This window comes from Cupressus sempervirens, chromosome 6 (assembly GCF_028749045.1).
Source record: "Cupressus sempervirens isolate cs-2001-9-10 chromosome 6, ASM2874904v1, whole genome shotgun sequence".
Classification (NCBI taxonomy): Eukaryota; Viridiplantae; Streptophyta; class Pinopsida; order Cupressales; family Cupressaceae; genus Cupressus; species Cupressus sempervirens.
The window spans coordinates 279,868,895-279,896,055 of record NC_143123.1 but is presented as its reverse complement, the minus strand read 5'-3'; positions in this window follow the sequence as shown (position 1 = coordinate 279,896,055).

Genomic DNA, 27,161 nt, shown 5'->3' with positions numbered 1-27,161 from the left:
GATTTTGAAATGGTCTACAAATGATGCAAAAGGGGATATGAATGATGAAGGACATATCAAATCCATTTTTGAGCATCTATGAGAAGATATATGTTGATGACATGAAGAAATAGAAGTCTTTTTGGCCCTTTTTGTGAACATTTGTCTATAACATACTGAACTTTATCATCTTTTAGTATAAGTGTTTTGAATTTTTCATGTATAAAGTATGGACACAGGGCATAAAAATGATAATCAAAATTATATCTAAAAAGGGGTTCATTTTGTGGTAAAAATCTTTCTTCATGAATGTTTGATATGGGTAGATCTTCCTGCAGCCGAAGAGATTACAAAAACTGTAAGTTGAATAATTAATGCCTTCTCTTTGTAGACTAATAAATGTAAATAAATGTTTTTTGGAAGCCTTGTGTGTATTAAATGTTGATTGCAAGAATACAAGCTAAGCTGGAGTTAATCAAAAACAAACTATGAAGGAATAGCACTAAGGCATTGATGGTATTAAAGAGAAGAATTATGACATCGTTGCAGCTGGAGACTTGGCAACAAAGTCAAAAGGGACTTGTTTTAATGAATAACAAAGAGGGACCTAATAAAGCAGTTGAGCAAGGAAGCAAGCATCAAAGCGATCGGTTAAACATGCAAAGCACGATACTTAGATTCCTGAAAGCTGTTTAAAGTTAGATAAAAGAGCAGATCTAGAATTTGCTATGATCTATATTTGTGGGGAATTTAAGGGATAATTAATGTCTTTACAATTGCATGCTTGCAGTCTTAAGTTTTAACTGACTTTCCTTCATGAGGAAGTCATAATTATATGAGTTTTTTTGTTTTCCTTCCTTTTAAATAAGACCTCATCTATATCTATGAGGTTAGGTAGTGAGTAGATAGATAGAGTTGATAGACATCTTGTTTTCCAAGTTATTGTAATACTACATATTTGAATGAATACATGACTTTATTGAGTTTTTATACTTTTTTCTGAGTTGATCTTTCCTTCATTCTTCCGTGGGGGCCAATGTGGAAGGTGGAGTTTACTTTAGTAAGTAGGAGTTAGATTCAATTTTCTAAGTTAAGATTAGAACTGTTGTTCCTGTAGCATTGTTCCTGTAGCAGTAGGTGCATAGATGGATGGTTAAATAATTAAAATTCCTTTCCAAGTATTTTATAGTTGTCTTTCCTTTGGATAAACTAGATTTCCTTAATGGTTATTGCATTCAAGGTAGTAGTAACTTTTAGCGAAACTAGAGCATATACTTTGTAGACATCATCTCAAGTTCACTCTCCCGAATTGACATTTAATAAAGATTAGCATAGTACTTTGGTAGTAAGGGATGTCCAATCATGTAACTAAAAAGGTGTTATATTGATTACACATATTTTTGGTGGAGTTCCCAGGGATGGTGTCAATCTAGTATTCACTATTGAGTCATTTAGTTTTATTTTTGGCAATTTCGCATGCATAGGAGAAGAGACCACCTTAGAAGATTTCTTCCCAACTTTAATCAGGAAGACCCTTTTTATCTTAACCCTAAAGAAAGAGAAGAGAAAGAAGAAATAGAACAACAACTATTTGAGAACGTATTTGTAGAAGTATTGAAACAAGTACAATCACCGACCACATCTGAAGAATCCTTTCATTTGAATAATCTTTTTGTTGAGCTAGAATATCAAGATAATCCATTAGCTCTAGTCATTTATTAGCCACCACTAGGACATCCACAAATGGTAGCAGCTCAGCCTACCTTTCCCTTTCCAATTCCTCCTCAGTAGGGTAACCAAAATCTAAAAAATATACCCTTAGCTACCCAGTTATGACTACGCAATTGATGCCCATAAGCTAAAATTATTTCCATCAACTCTCAAAGAAGCTGCTTTAAGATGGTTCATGAGTCTAGGTGTCAATGTTGTGATAGATTGGCCAACTATGAGTAACTTGTTCCTTAATAAATATAAGGAATATTGCAGAGGCCATGATTTGAAAGGAGATGGAATTTTTAAAATGTCACAAAAGGAGGATGAGACTTTGGAAGACTTTGTTGCTTGGTTCATATTTAACTTACAACATAACACACATCATTAGCTGAATGAGGAGTCCCAAAAGCATCTCTTTCTGAAAGGAGTGCATGACAGGAGTATGGAAGCTTTAGACTTAATGGTTGGAGGTGACATTACGCAGAATATGTGGGCTGAAATCTAGAATATTTGTTTGAACTATTCTAGAGCAACAACAAAAAAAGGTCAAGGCTTGAGGGACTTACTCCAAAAAACTCCTGGGGCAGGAGTATCTAAGACAAAGCTGTCAAATCTCTTGTCATATTTCAAGAAAGACATCATTAATGATGTTGCTAAATAATTGAACACCATGCAAGCATGAAGGAAGAAGGAGGATGCTGATATTATGTTGGCAGAATATTGCCCCCATTGTAGAGAAAAGAAATGCAATGATCGATGTAAGCCTATAACTAGCTTGGAATCATAGAATGTGCCTACTGAGTTCAAGGCAATTGATGAAGACGGGGAAGTCCTCTATGTTGCTCAAAGAAGGTTGTGGGCTCCAAGATCAGGTATTCCTTAAGACCCACTCCATAATTACAATGGTAATAGCCAATGGCAATAACAACATGGTAATTATAATAATTGGCAACAACCTAACCAAGGTTGGCAGCAGCCTAACCAAGGGTGGCAACAGCCTAACCAAGGTTGGCACCAACCTCAGTAGGGTTGGTAACAACCTCAACAGGGTTGGCAACAAACCTAGAACTAGTAGCAACACCAACATCAACTAGCCTTGACTCAACCTCCTCAACAACAAGCCTTAATGCCTCCTGCAACCAATACAACCCCTCCAAAATAGCCATAGTTACCTACACAGCCTATGCATAATCCTAATAGTGCAAAACCTTTAGTCCAGCAACAAAGTTATTCCATCACCTTGAATGATATCCATCTATGATCTGGAACAACACTTGCCTCACCTTAGCAGCCCATTATAATAGAAATAAATGATACAAATGCTAAGTCAGTTCAAGAACCTACCACCACTGTCTCTCCTATAGCCAAGAAACCACCATTTCCTAGTAGGTTAATAGAGCAAGTTCTTCCAAGTGAAAATCAAGATGCATTAGATTTTCTTGAGCAACTCAAGCAAATGATGGTAAAAATTTCCTTGCTAGATGCAATAAAGGAAGTCCCTATATATTCAAAATCCATCAAAGAAGCCTGTGTTAAAAATTTAGGAAGGAAAAAGAAAGACCCAAAGACTATCCATGTCCTTAGGCAGCTTTCTGATCTTATGCTTGATAACTACAAAATGCCTAAGTATGCAGACCTTGGAAGCCCAGTAGTGACCCTCACCATTCAAGGAGTGCAAGTGTAGAATGTCTTAATGGACCCAAGAGCATCCATTAATGTAATGACCAAGGAAGTAGTGTCCAAATTAAGCATCATTGGTCTCAGGAAAACACCAACAATCTTGCAGCTAGCAGATAGTTCTACCATTTTTCCTGATGGTATGCTAGAAGATGTCACTATCACATTACATTCATGGGAGTATCCAATTGATTTTGTAGTACTCTCTCCAAAAATAAGTACTCAAGGATATCCTATCATTCTAGGATGACCATGGTTAGCAACAACAAATGCTTATATTGCATACCGATCAGGGACAATGACTATTTAAGATGGAATGAACACTAAAAATTTAACCTTGTATTCTCCTACTTAGCCTTTGTTGTAGGATGATCAATTTGTCTGGCCAAATATGGATGACTCTGATATGGACATAGATTCTATTCAACAATTGATGATGATCTCATGGGACTCATTTGTAAACATTAAAGAAGAAGAAGATGTCATTTCTTCTATCATACTAAATGAGTATGGAATACAACCTGAGACATCTTCTAAACAAGAGTGTGTCTTAGAAAGCATTCTACCTTTACCTACTAAACTTCATTATTCTAAGTCTACATAGCTTATGCATTCACTCCTACCACATGAGATATATTCACAACCAATTGTGCAAATTTCAATGGCTGAAAAAGTAGTCAAAATAGCAATTGTTCCAAGAAGAGAATTAAATATAAGTAAGTCCTTATCTTAGGCACAACATCATAGTACCCTGCAGTTGTTACAAAAGCACCAAGATGCTTTTTCTTGGGAGTATATAGATATGAAAGGTTTGGATCCTACACTATGTACCCATAGGATTTATATAAGTCCAGATTGAAAACTTGTGAGACAACCTTAGTGTAGGATAAACCCAACATTAAGGGATATTGTCAAAAATGAATTGCAAAAGCTACTCAATGCTAGCTTCATATATCCTATTTTAGATAGCCAATGGGTGTCACCATTGGTTATTGTTCCCAAAAAAGGGGGAAAATGGCAAGTCTACATAGGTTATAGAGAGCTTAACTCAGCTACCAAGAAGGATCATTTTCCATTGCCTTTTTTCGATCAAGTTCTTGATAATCTTGCAGGAAAAAAATACTTTTCATTCTTGGATGGGTTCAGTGAGTACAATCAAATCCAAATAGCACCAAAGTATCAGGACAAGACCACATTCACATGTCCATGGGGAACATTCGCTTATGCTATCCTACCATCTAGTTTGTGCAATGCACCTACAACTTTCCAAAGAGCTGTTATTAGTATTTTTTCTGACATATATGTAGAATGTTTGGAAGTGTATATGGATGAATTCACCACATATGGACAAACATTTGAAGAAGCCAAGGAGAACTTGGACAAGGTTTTACAAAGATGAAAAGATTATAATTTGTCTTTAAATAGTGAAAATTGTTTTATAATGATGCAAGAAGGAGTGGTGTTGGGACACTTTATTTCCCCTAAAGGAATTGAAGTAGATCTAGAAAAAATAGAAGGCATATGCATATTGGCTATACCAGCTAAATTGAAAGAAGTCAAGAGTTTTCTAAGACATATGAGATATTATCGATGTTTTATCAAAGATTTTAGTCAAATTGTAGCACCTTTATATAAATTGCTTCGAAAAGATTCAGAGTTTGTATGGGATTCAGATTGTACGAAAGCTTTTTTGTAGCTTAAGGAAGTCCTCTCAATAGCACCAGTGCTCCAAGGACCCAATTGGGAGTTACCTTTTCACATACACATAGATGCTTCAGATCATGCCATTGGAGTAGTACTTGGCCAAAAGATAGATTTAGTAGAACATGCAATTTACTATATCAGCAAAAATCTTCAAGGACCCTAGTATAACTACACTATGATAGAGAAAGAACTGCTTGCTATAATTTATGCTCTGAATAAATTCAGACATTACATTATAGGATACCAAATATTTGTACATTCAAATCACTCTACTATCAAATATTTGATGAACAAACTAGCAATCTCTGGATGATTGGCTTGATGGTTGTTACTAATGCAAGAATTTGACATCACCATTATTGACAAGCTAGGTAAAGCAAATGTTGTAGCTGATTTCTTGTCTCATCTTCAAACACCCAATGATCCTGTAGCCATAGAAGATAGCTTTCCTAATGAACATCTCTTTCTTTTTTCAGCACAAAACCCTTGGTATGCTGACATTTCCAACTACCTAACTATTGGAAAAACTCCCCCACATTTCTCTACAAAAGAAAAATGATTGCTGGTAGAAAAGAGTTTTAATTTCTCATGGATCTCAGGGTTCATGTTTTATATTGGGCTAGACCAGGTGACAAAAAGGTGTCTCTGAGAAGATAAAACGTATGATTTTCTTTGTGCTTGTCATGATGAGCCCTATGGTGGTCACTTTGCTAACAAACAGACTGCATTAAAGATTCTAAATATAGGTTATTATTGGCTTACACTTCACAAGGATGCGGCTTAGTATACAAAATTTTTTAATAAATGTCAAAGAATAGGTTGATCAAAAAAAATAGATGAAATGCCTCTGCAGCCACAAATAGTAGTAGAACCATTTGATAAATGGGGAATTGATTTTGTTGGCCCCATTGAACCACCATCAGAAGGGAAAAGTTACATACTGGTGGAATCACCTAAAAATGGTCATCTAGACTATTAGCCCCCTTTTCAACATTTTGGCTAAATTAATTTAATCATTTACCTAGACCAAATTGCTAATAATCAATTTATTTGATTATAACCTATAGTTTGACTATGCTATCCTAAGTTCATTACTTTATTAAAAGAACATGTCCCCTTTTAATTAAACAAAAGACCCCATTCTTCTAACCCACTTAAAGTGCACACATAAAGTCCTTTTTCTATTTTATAATTAAAAGAAAAGGCTTTTGAGACTTTTGTCTTATGTGACAAGTCAACTTATATTCTATTGGTTGACTTGTGTGTGCACATGGATCACTCCTCTTTTCAAATTCCACCATTGATCATCCACTATCTTCATCTTGATCTCTACCGTCCATACAACTTTAAAAGGGAGAGAGCTTTCCCCCTCAAAGGATCCATCCCTCATTTGAATATTGTTATGCTACAAGTTTTCTAATAGGTTTCTTTGGAGCTTTGTGGAGAACTTCTATTTCTTGTCTACATTCTCTCATACAATAGCATTTTAGCTTAGATTCATGTTGCATGTTAGTTTAGCTTCTATTTTGCAATAATCTATCTCACGTAGCTTAATATTTGGATTACAACACTCTCATCCATGCTTAGAATAGCTGCACTTTTCATATTCATTCTAGTTTAATCTTTAGTTGCATTGCATCCTTGAGGAACTCCTTGGGACATTTGCATTCTTGCATCTTGTCTTTGGAACCTCCCATTGCATGGTTTACTAGCAAGAAGAGTATCTCTAAGGCTCATCTGAGAGCCTTCTTATTCTTGAAATATACTCTCAGGTGGAGGTGGCAGCAGAGGAGGAGGAGGAGGCAGAGGGAGAGGGAGGGGGAGAGGCGATAGGCAGATGGAGGGGGAGAGTTCCTGAGCAGGGCAGAGGAGGATGCGAGCGCAGGCGATGCAGGAGTCATTAGAGTCTGATGGTGATGATGGTGGGGAGGAGGAGGTGCCCCTAAGGAGATAGTGAGCGGTGAGGGTAGAGGCACCTGTAGAGCAGCCAACAGGAGGAGAGGAGTAGGGTGCAAGGATCCGTGCCTTGGAGGCAGAGCTGCAGGCAGCTCGGGTGACCATACAGCTGATGGATGAGTGGGCACGAGAAGATGAGCTATGCTAAGAGTGGGATACTATGAGGAAAGAGGCAGCACATCATGGTGCATGAGCTACATATTATTATGCCACGTATAGGAGTGTGGTACCACCAGGACAGGGTCTTCCTAATTATTCAGAGTGAGAAGGTAGATCAAAGGGTGCAGTGCAAGCACCAGATAGGAGACAAGCTCCTCCACCAGGGTCAACACCAACCGCAGAGGGTGGCAGTTAGACATGACATTGAGTGATAGTTGTGCTTTGATTGTACCTCATATATTTTTGAGACATATATCTAGATTTTGGATCTCACATTTGTATATGTACACTGACACATTTGATATATATATGAGATACTGAGTTTAGCGATATTCTTGTGTACTTGTCTCAAAATGTATGTTTTCAACTTTCATGTGGTATTTTAGTATTTTGTTTTTAGCTCATGTATGTGTATATGCTCATGTGTATTGATTTTGATCTCTCATATGGATGGTAAAGACTTAAATGTTTTTTTGTGTAAATATGTGACACTTGGATAGATCATATGTGATGATTTTGGATTAACCCCTTGTGATGACAGGATGGCAAAGAAATGTAGCGAAAGATTAAGAAGGTGAAAAGACATGCAGAAGTGAAAGATAAAAGCAACTAGCTGATATGTCAATGAAAAAGATGAAGAGAGAGAGCTCTTCCCATGTGTAGGAATGTGCAACTAGAAAAAAAGACATGAACCTAAAATGTAACCTACTATGCAAAGTGGTTTACCAGCAAGAAACTCATAACATTTAGACTCTTAATTTCATCATTGAGCATTGATTAGGGACATCATGAGATCATACAACCATCACTAGTATAACTATGAGGATATGAATATGATCGATATTAGATAGGTATGTGGAAATCCAATCTAAGCATCATAGACATGTAAGTCAAGATAACTACACAATTAGATTCCCTAAGTTTAATTTAGCAAGATTACACCTATATCAAGGCATAAGTGCCAGGATAAATCCTAAGTGCGATCTTGCAAAATAGTCAAGGATGATACATTTGTAAGTCAAAATGTTTAATATGACAAGCATAAATGCTTACAACACTATAGACAAACAAAGTATACCCATAAGTAGAAATCAAGAAAATATGTCCCATGCCCCCAGTCTTCTAGTCAATGAAATCCTTGAAAGACTATTAGGGAGGGAACATATGGAAAAGAAATTGTCATAGACAACACACAAAGTAGATAAAGGTTAGCACAACTCAGTCATTTAAATGTTAAAGTGTGTGTGTGTGTAAGTCACTTGGCCATTTCTTCAAGACTTGATTCTGATAGTGAGAAATATTGTGACATCAAAGACCGTAGGTAAACTATCTGAAAAGTGTTGAAAAAAACTTGATGTCAAGGTGGGGGAAGTGTTGAGAAACACTATTTTGTGAGTTGTCCAAGAAACCCTAATGCACAAGGAGACCTCAAATAGGCTAAGAAGTTGTGCCCCCAAGAAGAGGACAAGAAATAATTCCAAGCTAGGAAATGTGTAGCGAAGTGGATGATTGAGATTGATAGACATAGGTGTGAGGGTTTCAAGTAGTGCCTATTTCTAGGGTTTCAAGTAGCTCAAAAAAAAGCAACAAAAAGTGACAAAAAGGTAGTTACTTACCGACGCCCCATATTGCTCTAGCCGGTTGTGCAACCGGCTGCGCTCGAAACGGTGTCAATGAAGAGGAATGTTCGTCTGAGCCATGATGCTATGTGGAACATACAAAATCTCTCCAATCACAAAAGGACAAATGAATAGTGAAAATGACACTTGGACCCCTTTTATAGCCTCCAACCTCATTTTGACCTAATTTTCAAACTCCTCAAAATTGTGCAAAAATTACACCCCTAGCTTATTTTGACGTCCTGGATCCATTTTTGAGATTGAAATCAAAATCCAAGTTCATCTTGATGGTCAAAATTGCATTTTAAAATTTTACCTTCTTCTGAGCAGTTAGCTGACCGTTTGAGGTCTAATCTTTGAATTATCACTAGGGCATCTTCATTTCTTCATGTCTTCATCATTTCTATGCTTCATATCTACTTCTAGTCACCTTTTCACATCTAAATCATCTTTCTACTAGATTTGACCTAATTTTTATGCTATATCCTTCAAGGTCAACTCTAGTCAAACTGGGTCATTTCATCAATTTCTTATAGTCATTCTTGGGTTCTAATCATTTATCTATCATATCAGACATTGCTATATCTTGATTTTCTCATGTCTAGCTAGTTTTTGCTTCCTCTTACCTCATTTCAATTTTGATCTCGAGGGGGTAGAAATATTGCTAATTATTATAGCTATCTATTTCTTAGGAGCATTTGTTTGACCTTATCACTTGCTCTTGATCTATTTTCTTTGCTAGGTGTTAGAATTCTTTTCAGATCCTAACATCATCTTCCTAGTGTTCAGTACTACCACTATCAGGCTGTGCATTCAAGACTTGCTATCTATTTCTGCATTTCATTCTTTGAAATCAGATATCCATATCTATCACTGCCTACTTGGCTTTCTATTTTTTTTGACATAATGTGTTCCCAGATTGATCATGCATTAGTCAAAGAGGGGCAAATATAATCACCTAAAAATGGTCATCTAGACTATTAGCCCCCTTTTCAACATTTTGGCTAAATTAATTTAATCATTTACCTAGACCAAATTGCTAATAATCAATTTATTTGACTATAACCTATAGTTTGACTATGCTATCCTAAGTTCATTATTTGATTAAAAGAACATGTCCCCTTTTAATTAAATAAAAGACCCCATTCTTCTAACCCACTTAAAGTGCACACATAAAGTCCTTTTTCTATTTTACAATTAAAAGAAAAGGCTTGTGAGACTTTTGTCTTATGTGACAAGTCAACTTATATTCTATTGGTTGACTTGTGTGTGCACATGGATCACTCCTCTTTTCAAATTCCACCGTTGATCATCCACCATCTTCATCTTGATCTCTATTGTCCGTACGACTTTAAAAGGGAGAGAGCTTTCCCCCCTTAAAGGATCCATCCATCTTTTGAATATTGTTATGTTGTAGGTTTTCTAACAGGTTTCTTTGGAGCTTTGTGGAGAACTTCTCTTTCTTGTCTACATTCTCTCATCCATGGCATTCTAGCTTAGCTTAGCTTTTATTTTTACATGTAGCTTGAGTCATATAGTCTAATAGTTGGATCGTAACACTCTCATACATGTTTTAGCATAGCTGCATCTTGCATTTCCATTCTAGTTTAGTCTTCCATCTTGCATTGCATACTTGAGGGATTCCTTGAAGATATTTGCACTCTTGCTCTTGTCTCAAAAAACCTCCCATTGCATGGTTTACTAGCAAGAATCACATTTCTAAAGCTTGGCTGAGAGCCTTCATTCTTGAATACTAGCTTCTTGCACTCTGTGGATAGGGAGCTCTAAGACAACATCCAAACATTTCAAACTCATGGAATCATTTGGATAAAAAGGTTTAGAGTGAGACACTTTCAAGTGTACAACTGGTTTGTACTGATTATGTTACTAAGTGGGCAAAAGAAAAACCCATGAAGCATCCTCATGACAATAATGTTGCAAAGTTTCTGTACGAATGTATCTTTACCAAATTTGGTGTTCCAAGAGAATTACAATCAGATCAAGGGCCTCAGTTTACATCTAATCTGATAGCTACACTCATGGAGGAGCATAAAATTCGGTATGGAAAATCTTCTCCATATCATCCATAGGCCAATGGACAAGTAGAAGTGACCAATGGACAGCTGGAACATATACTCACTAAAACTATGTCTTTGCATTGGAAAGACTGGGTAGCTAGACTTCATAAAGCCTTATGGATGTATAGAACAACATCAAAATTCACTACTAGGTTTACACCTTTTCAGCTCGTATATGGGAAGACAGCTGTTATGCCCATTGAATTTGAACATAAAACTTTGTGGACAACTTTGGAACTTGATATTACCCTTCTTATAGAAAAATAGGATCACATTTTGCATCTCAATGAGTTGGATGAATGGAAAAAGTCAACTCTTCATAACACAGAATTAATTCAGAGTCAAAAAAAGCAATGGCATGACAAATTCATTAAAGACAGAGAATTCTTTATTGGTGATTGGGCGCTCCTGTATGATTCATGATATTAGCATCACCAAGGCAAATTTCAGACTTGATGGCTTGGTCCCTATGAAATCATTGCAATTTTTAATAATGGAGCAGTTCAACTATCAACAATTCATCCAGTCAAATTCAAACTCTTGATTAATGGGCATCGCCTGAAGTTATATCATAAACCAACAACCGAAGAAGAATTTCTTCAACAATTCACCACAATGAAAACATCTCTTCCTATAGCCACTCTGTCTGAGTCTCCCACTTAGATGCCTACAGCCCCTTGAATTTATTTTCAAGGCCTTCATAATAAAAATTTCACATTCATGCAAAATTCATTTCTTTTCCACCTCATTCCATCCCACCTTCTTGTCTTTCCATCATCATGCCATCTCACTTTCTTTCTCTCATACGGTACTACTTGGACCATCCTTCCTATTGCACCTCAAGTCAGTCACACTTGACCCCTTTGCATTTATTTAATTTATTATTTATTTAGAAAAACATGTTATTTCAATTTTCAAAATTTGCAATCTTTACGGTCTAGTGGGACCCAATCTCTGCTAGGTTGGGGGGAGGGAAAATTGAAATTATGAATGCAAATCAAGGAAAATCTTAAGTTGGCATGTAGGATGTACAGGGAAGGGTCATTTCAGTAATGAGTTGGCACTCCTTTGTACTTTTGAAATATGTGAAATAATATAAAGAATGCTAACTATTAAATCATGATTTTGCATAACCCCTCATTAATATGGCGTATGTTTTTTAGCATGATCTTTATCCTCATTATGGTTTGGTAATTAAAATGCCATCATGAAGTATTGAAGGTTGTGATGTTTGGAAAGTATTGAAGTATTTCTTTTTTAAAATTTCCCTTTGATGAAACCCCTGTAGCCATCTCCATCCATACTCTCAGATCACTTGCAGTGAATTTGCCAGTAATATCATTTTTTGTGAAAAATATGGGTGGAGAACCTCAACGGCATGAACCAACAGACTACAAAGTCTTACTGGCAGACCTAACAACATGTAGTTTGTTTCAACAATGAGGTTGGTTGGCTTACTATCTCAGTTTGAAGTAGTTTGATCAAGAAATTGTGCTCCAATTTCATAATGCATTAAGGGATGGGTATGCAACTATTAAGGGCATTTAGATAGAATTCACCAAAGAAGTGGTGGTAGAAGTTTTTGGTTTGCCCACAAATGGAGAATGATGGACAGAGGACATGAATGCACAACAAGCAAAAGAGCAATTATCAGTACTTGGAGATCCTCAGCTAGAGGAAAACAAAAAGCAACGTACATTACGATTATCTCTCCCTCTACAATTCATCCACCCTGCTGAATTTATCATAAGATATTTTACTTGTGAAGGAAGGTATTCTTATTTGCATGTTGTTCATTTCAAAATTTTGAGTGGTTTGCAGCATGGTGGTTGTCCTATAAATCTCTCGAGTTTCCTTTATAATATTATCAAAAGGCAAGCTACCTATGTATAGCAAGGAAAAACCCAATCAGTATCCCACCATTGCTTGATTAGGGCTATAATTGAAAGGGAGTTGACTAGGTAGCACTTGGGAACATGGGAGGATTTTGTAAAACTCAAGAAAGAGGGACCTAAAAGGGGTGGACCTAAAGGGAAATGAATGGGGACAAGAGACAAAACTGTTGAAGGAGTCAAGAAAGTAGTATATAGAATGGCTCAAGAAGCTTTAGCTTCTACATCTATACCTAAAACCATGAAAAGAAAAATTCTTCCCATAGAAGCCTTGACTTCTAGAAAGAGGAAATCACATACAGTTGTTGTAGAGGAAGGTTTAGAAGAAGTATCCCCAATATCACAAGAACTTGCATTCAACCTTAATAAAGGGGAATCTGTTGATAAGGGCAAGAAACCAATTTCTACCCCAATTTCTACTCCATGATGAGTCACTAGAATGTCTTGGGTAAATTTTAGAACTAAACCTCCTATGCCACTTGCTAAGCCTCCTATATCACCTATTGATGTTGAAACTCTAGTACCCACACCTGCATAGTCACCAGAGCACATAGAACCTACTCCTGAACATGAAAATAATCTTGAGGAAATTTATGCAAAGCCAAATAGCCCTATTAATATTGATAGTGACATAAAGTCCTCAGACAAAATAGTGTCTAAGTTTGAATAGCCAGCAGAGGAAATTGATAACCTACCACTAGAGGAATATCCATCTATTGCACAAGAAATGGTTTAGGAAATTGTTGAAACATTTCAAGTTAAAACAACTATTGCACCCTATCCTACAACCATTTTACCTTCAAAAATGAAGGGAAATGAGAGCATCCCAAAAATCCATCTGAGATCAGTATGCACATCCTGTATACAAAAGTTTCTTGTACAACTTCTAATCAGAAAATACAAGTGCATACTACTATGCCATAAAAGCGGAAATAGACATAGTTGATTTCCCATAATTAAAAGCTTAAGGGAAAGTGATTGCAATTTACCAATCTAAACAAAATTCAGCAGCATTACGACATACAGATTATTACTCTATAATCATGGAACTAGAAGAATGAGACATAATAGAGAACACAGATATACGTGGTGAAAACCTTTCTAGGTAAAAAACCCCACCCTCCAAACCTTCAAGCTAATGTATTATTCAGCAACAAGTTACAATACATTTTCAGCCTTCACATGAAGATTTACATCTTGCTCCATTCTAGAGAAAATTCAGCAGCATAACCCTGTGCAAATATCTTCTCATCTCTCACTCTCACACTACTGTTGCACTATTGCATTACAACATGCAATACTCCTTTTATGAACATCTTAAGACCCAACAAAGTGCCCACAAAGGAGTTGGGAATTTTTCATGGCTCAACCACCAAGAAACATGCACAATGCCACATGTACATCCCATACCAAGAAAAGAGAATCCATCCCTTGAATAGGCAATGATAGCTTGTCATAGAATCCACCAAAAATAGCAGTCACAAGAGAAGTGTAAGGGAATCCGTCATACCGACCTATTTTTGGCATATTCTCTTACACACACCAACCACTCTTTCTTGGGTGCCCAAATAGGCCTCATGTCATAAGATGCTCTTACACCTATCATAGCACATTCCTTAAATAGCTCTTACGTGTCATAGGAATCTGCCATAACCATTTCAGCCATGATCTCCTTCACACACTTCAAGATGCCGACACATGTAAGTGATCAACATGCCAACTAGACATGTACACTCACATTTACATATTATTTGCAAAAATACATTTACAAAATAAATAATAATAAGAATAGGAATTATACAAGGTTGAGACACCTTATTCCTAACATTCTCCCACTTGTCGAACACCTTGTAAGAGCAACAGGAACATAACAGGAACTAACCGCTATAGGCCAAAAAAGGCCCATAGACTCCGAACACCATCTGAACTTCTTAGTGCCCACTAGTTTCATTAATGCATCTGCAACATTCTTCACAGTATCTACCTTCTCCAAATTTACCTTTCCATCTTCCACCATATCTCTCACAAAGTGAAACTGCACATCAATGTGCTTCGTTCAGGCATGGAAAGTTGGATTCTTTGCAAGGCAAATAGCACTCTGACTGTCACACCAAATAGTAATCTATTCTAAAATCAACACCAACATCAAAAAAAAATCTCTTAAGCAAATGGCTTCCTTACAAGCATGAGAACCAATGAAACTATATCATCACAGCCATCCATGAAACAACATAAATCATAACATATGCTCTCGTGCTCCAACTAGACACCTATCCAAATAACACAAGCATAAGATCCATGTGATAACAAAGGCTACACACACTGCCACCACTCTACTATGCTCATGAGCTACACAGAAGCATCAGAAATATCAACTTCTTAGCCCAACAAAACTATGAAGTCATCCTCTAGAAAACAAGATAAAACATCAGCCAGAACAACAACCAAACTGATTTGTCCAATCCAACTGATAAATCCATGAGATTGAAAATAGCATCCACAGTAAATGCTAACTCATCCAATCACCCATACCACAAAGGTATCGAACACCAAAAAACTCATGCCAACAACATAACCATGCCATAAACTGCAACCTCAAGCTCTATGTGCAAACCAGTCGATGAAGACCAAACACATACAAGAACTCCCACTACATGGATAATGTTGAATCTGAAAAATCAACGGCATACTAAGTCTACTGATAACAACACAAAGAAAGTGAAACCATGTAGTACCAAGGACAATCCACAAAGATATTCAAATCCTGTAGCAAAATCACTACAAGAAACATCTCTCTCATCCAGTCTCCACAAATCTCCTATGTTCTCCACATCCAACAAAGACAAGAGATAAAGGAACCAACTTGTCATCACCCAAAAATAATGAAGTACAAGTGATAAAAATTGACCACAAAAGAGTGACCACGTAGCTCCAACAAATCTCAAAAAACAATGTTATGTGAACCTAAACATCCAAGAAGATAACCAAAGCCAAAGAGAGAAACTGCAAACCATAAGCATGTAGCATGTCCTTCTACAAACACTTCTAAATGTCAACTATGCCATGTATGATCTCCTTCATAGCCCCAATAGAAAAGCCACAACTACATCCAAAACTATTCAACCTCAACAGATCAACCGTAGCCTGATATCATAAATCTACATGGATGTAAGCCTCTCAAAGAAGATCAAACAAACTCCATTTCCCATTTCAGGGAATCAGCCCAGTACCATCTCCTATTGTCATCATAAATGAAAGTACTCCTCAAGGAGATAATCATGTTATCCATCTCTCACAATGAATCCTCTAGAACCATCTAACTGTAGCTCAAGATCCACAAATATGAAAGAAAAGATAAAGCACCTAAAAGTAACATTGGGCAATACCTCTCAAGTGATAAACTGCCAAGTAGACCAAGAGTGGGGAATGAGAATGCTCCTCCAAGATATGCAAGTCACCCTGTGGCTTATCTAAGAACAAACTCCTCATAGGTCTCTATTGAACTCATGTCCAACAAAAGGTGTAGGCTCCTCGGACTTTTTGCTGAAATCTCATAAAAAGTATACATCTCAACAACATGTCTCTCATCTCAAGAGAACTCTAGCCTCACCTAAGTCTCCAAGTATCCACAAGCACCTGTAATCAATCACTCCATGCAAAACTCCACTGCAACATAGCACTATCATGAAGTATCAAGCAAATGATCAAAATACTTAATACCAAGAAACTAAAACAAGATCAATGTCAAAGATCCAACCATGGAATCAAGAACATAATAATGACATCATGATCTAAACCATCTCCTCCAAAGAGATAACATGCTTCATGTGATCATATCAAATAACTGTATCATGTCACAACTCTAAACATGTATCAAGAGTGTACCATGACATAAAAGCCACCATGATAACATATCAAATGAAAACATAAACAACATCTATACCAAGGACTCCTTGAATCCTAAAGATGTCAACATCTCCAATCGCATGAAGAGACCATCTCCAACATACCATGAAGAACCATCTCCATACACCATGAAGATAACAAGTGCACCATGCAAATGTCAAAGATGCTTCTGCAGCAATAGGATCTAAGAAAAACCTCCAACATCTGCAAACACTTAATAAATAAATCAATGCCAAAAAACTCCCACTCAACCGTGGTACCAAGTCACCTATGGCATCATAAAATCCATCTCCTATATGAAGATCCAAACCAAACCAGGAACTAATCCTGCACTGTCACCCCATCACTGTCACAAGCTCCTACTAAATTGTGTATCCAAGCTATCCATGACATAATGATACAGCATCCTCCAAATCTGAAAATCATCTAGGTTCACACATCACATTGGGTGAAACCAAGATCTCCACACTAAGGAAATTCACCATGCTTTAGGACTCCATAACTGACTATCCAAGTACTCAAATAACATCCATCCTCTCATCTCAAAGCAACCACACAAATGCACAAGTGACCACAAACAAGGCCAACTAACAAGTCTGCACCAACACTAAATCAAATCTGGTGGATATAGATAGTCCACATCCAAGTTATCCCACTACAATTAAATGGGTGGACTACCCACCTGACTGCATAACTTGTAGATCCAATCATTGAAACATGCAAACCCACTATCAAATTAGTGACATATACAAATGAGATCAAAGAGAATAATCATGTAGACAACATGACTCAAACACCAAATCAAGCACAAATCTGATTTGCCAATTATGTCCACATCAAGCACCATAGTCCAGGAATCCAACAAAGCATCACCATAGAAATGCTGAGTGACTGATCACATACCATCATCTCCATGCAGAGAAAGAAAAACACCTCCTCTCACCATGCACAAAGAATGCATGCATGTAGAACTACAACCATCTCATCTGGTACCACTCTAAAGGAACAAGAGTCCAGAAAATAGCTCTTTAGTAGATCTACAAAAAACCACAAGCTTTTTATTTCAGCATGCAAAACTTGCAAAAACATTGTGTTTAAGAACACCCATGCACATCCACACCCACTTCTCATCTGGAAGACTCAAAGTCCAACTGAACCCAGAATAATGGATTATCATAGATGAACATCACCATAGATTCTTTAGGAAAATCTATAAACCCCTTGAATCCAATGAACAAGAATCCAAGCCATGCATGTATAAAAATCCAAGAGGGAAAACATAGTACTGGAACTTCAGGCCCACTTGTAGACCAATCCCACAACCACTACTAGTACATGCATATGAGAGAGAGAGACTATCTAGAAGCTTCCAGATCATCCAATGATCAACTCCATAGTCTCAATGAATTCCAGGTAACAAAAGAGATACCTTCAAATACCCATGCATCAAGAGTTATTCTGCTGTCAACCAAGAGCTCCAGATTAATGTCATTTCAACAAGACCAGCTCTATTTTCTCTGTCTTCACCATCCTTCAAGAAATGTTTGCTGTCTCCTGAAAGAATAAATCAACTACAAGACTTCCACTCATCAAAGGATTAATTATCAGTTAATTTCTTCAAAAAAAACTTCTTCAAGCTCTGCAAGCTAAGAAATATTAATAGAAGAAATATCCAGAACCAAAAACTCTGTGAATCCTCCCATGCAAACAACATGCAATTCACAAAAATGGGCTCTGATACCAATTGAAGGGAAATGAGAGCATCCCAGAAATCCATCTGAGATCAGTATACACATCCTGTATACAAAAGTTTCTTGTACAACTTCTAATTAGAAAATACAAGTGCATACTACTATGCCATAAAAGCGGAAATAAACATAGTTGATTTCCCAAAATTAAAACCTTAAAGGAAAGTGATTGCAATTTACTGATCTAAAAAAAAATCAGCAGCATTATGACATACAGATTATTACTCTATAATCATAGAACTAGAAGAATGAGACATAATAGAGAACACAGATATACATGGGGAAAACCTTTCTAGGTAAAAAACCCCACCCTCCAAACCTTCAAGCTAATGTATTATTCAGCAACAAGTTACAATACATTTTCAGCCTTCACATGAAGATTTACATCTTGCTCCATTCTAGAGAAAATCTGGCAGCATAATCCTGTGCAAATATCTTCTCATCTCTCACTCTCACACTACTATTGCACTATTGCATTACAACATGCAATACTCCTTTTATGAACATCTTAAGATCGAACAAAGTGCCCACAAAGGAGTTGGGCATTTTTCATGGCTCAATTACCAAGAAACATGTACAATGCCACATGTACATCCCATACCAAGAAAAGAGCATCCATCCCTTGAATAGGCAATGAAAGCTTGTCATAGAATCCACCAAAAATAGTAGTCACAAGAGAAGTGTAAGGGAATCCGTCATACCAACCTATTTTTGGCATATTCTCTTACACACACCAACCACTCTTTCTTGGGCACCCAAATAGGCCTCATGTCATAAGATGCTCTTACACCTATCATAGCATATTCCTTAAATAGCTCTTATGCGTCATAGGAATCTGCCATAACCATTTCAGCCATGATCTCCTTCACACACTTCAAGATGCCGACACATGTAAGTGATCAACATGCCAACTAGACATGTACACTCACATTTACATATTATTTGCAAAAATACATTTACAAAATAAATAATAATAAGAATAGGAATTATACAAGGTTGAGACACCTTATTCCTAACAAAAAAAAGTTGATAACACTATTGCCTATCAAAATAACAGCTTTTTTGAATGTCAATATTCTCAGGATGACAACATTTTTTAGCACGATCATCTTAAGCACCACCTTGAAGATTATAGATCTGTTGTCTGTTGTCATACACCACCGAACATTTCTACTCCATTAACAGCCAGCTTTAGTTTGTACCAATAGTTTCAATGGGAAAAAGAAAACTAGGACCTAGAAAGGAAGCAATTGGTTAGAACTATCAGGGAACTAGCATAGCAAATTGAGGAGAAGGATAGTGAAATTATGGTCCTACAACAACGTGTCATGAAGATTACAAAGCTCATTCTGGAGCTTGTAAATTGCAAGTCACCATCTCCAGTTTACACACTATTCCTAAAAGAGCAAATGATTAATTTTCAATTGTCTTGAATTATTCAGGGGTTGAACCCTTCCTTGCACACTCTCTAGGAATTATTTGTAGTATTGAAATTATTTTTGATGGCTTTGTAGAATCTCCTCTATGAGTTATATGTTCATAATCTTGATGTTCCAGATGATAAAGATTGGAATTCATTGTTATATGTGGGAGATGTATAGTTTAGGGTAGTTATGTCATGGATGTAGAATGAGATTAGTTGAGAGAACTAGTCTACTCCTTATAGGGAAAAGGAAATATTTGAACCATTGTATATTCGACTAGAGGTACAAAACACTCACAGAGTATTCTTTGATTGGCTTTCTATTAACAATAATCAAAGTGCTACTACCAAAATTCACCCTATTTGTGAACAAGCATTTCTAGATTAGGAGCAACATTGTTCTGCAAATGCCCCTAATGCTATACAAGCCTCCCTTCAAAGATGGATCCAATTACTAGAAGATCTAAAAACAAGGGAGTTGCACTCTCCTCAAAATTTGGAGTTGGTCATCAGTAGGATGCCTAGGTATATGATGTTAGGTAGAAGTCAAAAAAATTATTGGGTACCTCTTCATTTCCAACCACCAATACTCTTGCATCCTATGCTTGGAAAGTATGATTCATTTTCTAAATATAACATGATTGTTGAAGAATAGAAATGGGAAAGGTTGAAACAAAATCATGGATATTTTAATTACAAAGCTCATGAATCAAGGGAGAAAATCATTACTAATCTCAGGCTACAGATGAGGATCAGAAACCTATAGATGTTGAAGGGACTAGCCTCAGGATGGTTGGGGGGAAAAATGATGACATGAAGAAATAGAATTCTTTTTGGCCCTTTTTGTGAACATTTGTCTATAACATACTAAACTTTATCATCTTTTAGTATAAGTGTTTTGAACTTTTCATGTATAAAGTATGGACATAGGGCATAAAAATGATAATTGGAATTATATCTAAAAGGGGTTCATTTTATGGTAAAAATCTTTCTTCATGAATGTTTAATATGGGTAGATCTTCCTATAGCCGAAGAGATTGCAAAAACTATTAGTTGAATAATTAATGCCTTTTCTTTGTAAACTAATAAATGTAAACAAATGTTAGCGGGAAGTCTTGTGTGTATTAAATGTTGATCTCAGGAATACAAGCTAAGCTGGAGTTAATAAATTTTTTTTTTTGAAGGAATAGCTCTAAGGAATTGATGGTATTAAAGAGAAGCGTTATGACACCGTTGTAGCTGGAGACTTGGCAGCAAAGTTAGAAGGGACCTATTTTAATGAATAACAAAGAGGGACCTAATAAAGCGACTGAGCAAGGAAGTAAGCATCAAAGAAATCGATTAAACATGCAAAGCACGATACCTGGATTCTTGGAAGCTGTTTAAAGTCAGATAAAAGAGCAGATCTAGCATTTTCTATGATCTATATTTGTGGGGAATTTAAGGGATAATTAATGTCTTTACAATTGCATGCTTGTAGTCTTAAGTTGTAACTAACTTTCCTTCATGAGGAAGTTGTAATTATAGGAGTTTTTTGTTTTCCTTCCTTTTAAATAAGACCTCATCTATATCTATGAGGTTAGGTAGTGAGCAGATAGATAGAGTTGATAGACATCTTGTTTTCTAAGTTATTGTAATACTGCATATTTGAATGAATACATGACTTTGCTGAGTTTTTATACTTTTTTCTGAGTTGATCTTTTCCTTCATTCTTCCATGGGGGCCCATGTGGAAGGCGGAGTTTACTTTAGTAAGTAGGAGTTAGATTCAGTTTTCAAAGTTAAGATTAGAACTATTGTTCCTGAAGCCACTGGAAATAGAACCATGTCAATGTTCCTACAGCAGTAGGTGCATAGATGTATGGTTAAATAATTAGAATTCCCTTCCAAGTATTTAATATTTGTCTTTCCTTTGGATAAACTAGATTTCCTTAAGGGTTATTGCATTCAAGGTAGTAGTGACTTTTAGCAAAACTAGAGCATATACTTTGCAGACATCATCTCAAGTTCATGCTCTTGGATTGACATTTAATGAAGATCAACATAGTAATTTGGTAGTAAGGGATGTCCAATCTTGTAACTAAAAAGGTGTTATATTGATTAGACATATGTGATTTATATGAAGTAGTCTAGAAATAGAGTACCTAAAAAGTAGTTTCTAACGTTTACATTTAATCTTTTAACATGGGTATAATCAAGGTATGCAAATTTATACAACAATAAAGGACATTCTAACGATGATATCAATGAGTGTACAAGTCCTAAAGTTGTCTAGATTGTGAGTTAATAGTGCTATGTGGTTGTGAAATAATTAATTGGAAAAGATTCAAGGCCAACTTGAGGATTTCTTTTGAGGACTTGGTCTAAGAATAAGTATTGTCCTTGTTTTTAAAGTGTGATGTGTTGGAATAATCAAATGGGAAGAATACTTTTGAGAGTTTGGGGGGGGGGAGGTGAATTAGAAGTATCACACTTTAGCCAAAAAAAAACTTTTAATTGAAAATAAATTGCATGCATGTAAACATATTAGTTAAGCATAAAGTGAACACATGCATCACAACACATAACACCAAATTTGGCAACCCATAAACCCTCCAAAATGAGAAGGTAAAACTAGGGCGGGGGTGATACCCACAAAATCACTGCAGCAATAATGTTTGACCACTTCTGATGGTCTACCATGTTAAAGGCCTACCCTATTAAAGGCTTTACATTGTATCAATAGTGACCCATTTAAAGGATTTACAAATACTTTACATGAAGTGTCACCCTGTTAAAGGATTTTATCACCTTTTCAAAGGATTTACAATTTAGTTGTTAAGCTAACCTATCAACATAGGAATTTCTTTCTAATACAATTGCTAGAGAGTATTGGATTAATAAAACTGATAGCTTACAATCCTCAATTGCTGAATTTAGGCACTTGATTTACTCTCTCAAATCTTGATCCTCTAAGATTTGATATATGTTTGATGCCCTTGCTCTATTCTGATCAACTGAATACTGCAATGCTACTCTGTTCCTCTAAGTCTTTTATACTTCCCTCTAAATTTTGCTATAGTTTTCCCATACACTGCTCTCATCCACACACACAATGGGGTTTCATCCTCCTTTTAAGGATTTCAAAGACTAAGGGTTAGATATGAATAAAAAATCCATATTAAATCTTTATTTCTTGCTCATTCCTTGCACTTTTCTTATTGGTTGCATGCCTTTTCCTTTTTTCTTATTGGCTACATGCTGATTGCATAGGTAAATGAAAAGATTCAATCTTATCTCTTAATCCCTTCATGATTCATCCAAAAATGGTTTACATCTGAGTTTGTAAAGGCACAGACTCATATGTTGATTTTGTGTTACTCAACACATACTAGATTACTGATGCTCGACACATATATGATTGTGGTTTTCTTGGAACCTATTGCATTCTAGCTTGCTTGGCATCAACTGTAACTCAACACCTACATATCAATTGGCTCATATGGTTCACTCAGCACCTAAAGTCACTTGACACCTATTGGAATTCTAGCTCAACACATACTAAAGCTCAGCATGTAGTGTACTTGACTTCTATGTGAAAATTGGTTAAGTGTGTTGACACTCAATTGTCAAAACCATTCTAAGACCAATAATCTCCCCCTTTGACATGAGTGTCAAAAACACTTAACTAAGCATTATACTTTCTCTTATGAGTACATTATCCAATCTACTTGACATATGTACAAAATTTTAAAACTTGTTCAAAATTTTGTAAAGAACAATGTACCTCAAAATTCTTATAACTCCCCCTAAGCTGATTGTGCCATTTCCATTCGTGTAACCAAAATTATTGTGCTGAATTTGTCTAATACTCTTTGCCTTTGCCCTATTCTTTTTCCTTCTTATACTTTCTTGCTGACCTATTCTATCTATTCTATTTTCACTTGTTCTGCAATTGCAAATTTGTATTCATATCTCCCCCTTTTTTGCTATCATAAGATATGTACAATCTTTCCCCCTTTATTCTCCAAAAGAATGAAAGAATGTAATTACTTAATATTCTCCCCCTTATTTATTAATCTCCCCTTTATTTCATATATCTCCCCTTTTTGACACTTATGTCAAAGAGTGCTAAGGGTTAAGACCATATTTCAACAAAATGGTACTATTTACCTCCATAATCATCTTAAGAGTTGCATCCCAATTGTCCAAAACTATCTCCAATGACTTGTCCTAGATAGTAATCTTTGTAGCAAGATTTACAAGTCCATTTTAAGTAGAAAGATAAGGATCTTTCTTTAAAATAGTCTCTGCATAGGCTTGTTCTTTACGGAGTACTTCCAAATGTGAGGTAATGGAAGATTGTATCTACATCAGTTTGGCCTTAATATTGGCCTCCTCAGCTATCAACATAGCTAGTTCTTTTTGTGTGTGAAGCATTTGGGCAAAATGCTTCTCACTTTGAGCTAGATCTTTTGGTAGCTGCATGCTAGAAATCTTTAAGTTTTGCTCCAAGCTTAGGATTCTTTGGCTCGTCTCTTGTATGAAGTATGAAAAGTCACACAACTTTTTGTATAATGAGAATATATTCTCAAGTATCTTTTTCACTTTGTCAATCTTCTTTGCCAATTCAACTTGTGAAATTTCTATTTCACATGATATTTTTTCATTTACTTTCCCTTGGAATTTCTTCTTAGACCATTCCATAAGTTTTACATTGGTTTCTTGGTCTTCATTTGTCACCTGTTCTACAATTTCTGACAATTGTTCCATTATTGGCTTGGGCTCATCAGGTGACTGTAAGCTGAAGACATCCAAAAAGATGTCCTTGATCTCATGTAATGCTTGTTTTTGTTTATACTCCTTCCTTAGTAGCTCTTTCCTTTTTCTTCTATTCAAGGCTTCCTGCATCTCAGTAATTTTCTCAATGCTTATTGTTTTTGAGTCATAAGTAGGTATGACTATCTCTTCATCTAACTTAGGGTCTTCATAGTGAAGTACCCTTGTCACCTTTGTTGAGCTCAAGCTTGGTGTAGAAATTTGCAATGGCATTGCATCAATGCTCAACTTCTAAAGGACTTTTGTAAGAGTGCCAGTAGTTGGTAGTTCTACCAATGTCTGTATGGTAGCTTGATCCTCTTCATTTGATGTGTCCTTATCTATCTGATCTCCCCTAGTAAATTACAATTAGTTAGGGTGTACCTTGTGTTTGTACTATAGGATCATATGTAGCAATCTATCTTGTTTTCTCTGTTGATGTATCTTTCTCTACTTCTACACTTAGCTTCTATTGCATGGTATCACCTATCCCAGATGTGTCAACTATTGGAAATGGTGGTGGAAGCATTAGGGGTTGACCACTAGTAGCTATAGAGGTGGTAGAAGGTGGTTCTTGTAGATTCACCTTGCCTCTAATTGGATCTTCTACTACCTTTTGTAACTCATCCACACTCACCAATACAGGATTTGTGCATAATTATGCTTGTAGTGTTGATTGGTGAAGGATCTTCTTGAGATCCTCTACAGTTAAAGGATTGATGTTTTGACAAGATTTTTTAGTAACATCCTTCACATTTATAGTATCTATAGATGTGGTGATGACATGAGGAGGGCTGGCAATTGCGTGTCTTGCACACTTTGATGTGTTTTCTACTCATCAACTATTGTCATTTCATCTTGTTTCTCTATCTCCTCCTCTTCACCTTTTTCTTTCTCCTCTTCCTCTTTCTTCTCTTCTTCTCCTTTCTCTTCTTATTTCTTCTCTTCTTCTCGTTTTTCTTCTTCTTTCTTCTGTTCTTCTCCTTTTTCTGTTTCCTTTTCTTCCTTTTGTTTCTCTTCCTTCTCCTTCCCACTGGTCTTAGCCTTATTTGCTTTTGCATCCTCCTCTTCTTCTCCATCCTTGTCATTTGTAAAGTTATATATTGACTTCCATAATTTTGTGGATTTATTGACAACTTCTTCAATTTTATTTTGTAAAATGCTAAAGGCTCTATACTTTGGTGCAAACTTGCCCCCATGTTTCTTATTAGCCTTAGAAATTTGACCTCTAGTCAATTTTGGCATCACTTGTGCCAATGTGGATTCTCTTATTTCTTTTTCCATCTTCAATTAATAATGTCACTTATTTTCAATAATTTCATATAAATCCTTGGGCATAGTGTTATCTAATTTAAGAGGTGTGTTCTTGAATTTTGCCATCATGGCATATACTGATTCTTCTACCTTATTCTGATCTTCTCTACTTAATTTATTGAAATCAATACTTTTCAAATTAGAGAAGTATTTATTCTTAACATTTTCATAAATTTTGTCAATATGTGACTTGGGAGGATGACTTATCACCTTTAAACTGGCTAATGTCCTTTGATTCTATTCTTTCCTCATCATCAGGCTCTGGTTGTGCAACATATTTTCTTCTTGGTTTCTTTTGCACTTGACCAATTTGCCTAGTAGCCTTCTTCTCTTTTACTTGCTCCTTGGCATTTTGAGTTGAGTCTCTTGTAGTGGCTCTTTTCACTAGTATAGTTGACTTGGCTTGGGTTTTCCTAGCAACCTTCTTGGCTTTGGGCTAGGCTGTAGGCTGAGTTTTAGATTTTCTCTTCTTAGGTTCTTGAGCTGGTGCTTCCTTGGTTTCTTCTTCCTCAACACCTTCTTCCTCTTCTTTATCCTCACCTAAGCCTTGTGTCAATTCTAGTGGGCCTTGCCCCTGTTCATCTTCTTCACTCCAATATTCTTCTTCTTCTTCTTCAACTGCCCCCTCAATTCCTTCACCAAATTTCTTCTTTATCTTCTTCACTAACTTATCCTTCTTCTTTATTACAAAGGCTATCTTGAGCTCCATTTCCACCTTGCTCTTTACAACATCATATGTACCAAAGGGTTTGGTAGTCTTATCAATTTCTTCTACAAGTAATGTTATGATTGATGCTGAAGCTTCATTAACATCTAGCTCATAACCTAATGGTCTTAGCCATCTAACCCTTGGAATTTTTGCTTGGATATAGGTGTGGTCAATATCAACCAAGAAACATATATCATTGATATGCTAATCCACTAGGGAAACTGGTATTCTAAGTCTTTGCTTCATGGATTTCTTAAAATCTTCAAAATAACTTGTCATTTGGGATTCAAATTTATCACCCATTTGCTTAATATACTCATTGATTTGAGTAATGGCTGACTTGTTTGATTTCCAATTAACTTTCGCAATAGAAGGAAATTCTTCCAAAACATAGAAAAATATACAGACAAAAATTGAACCAAACTTACACTAAGCACCTTTGGATCTTTTGATTACTCCCAAATTCTCCATGATTTATTGTAACAACT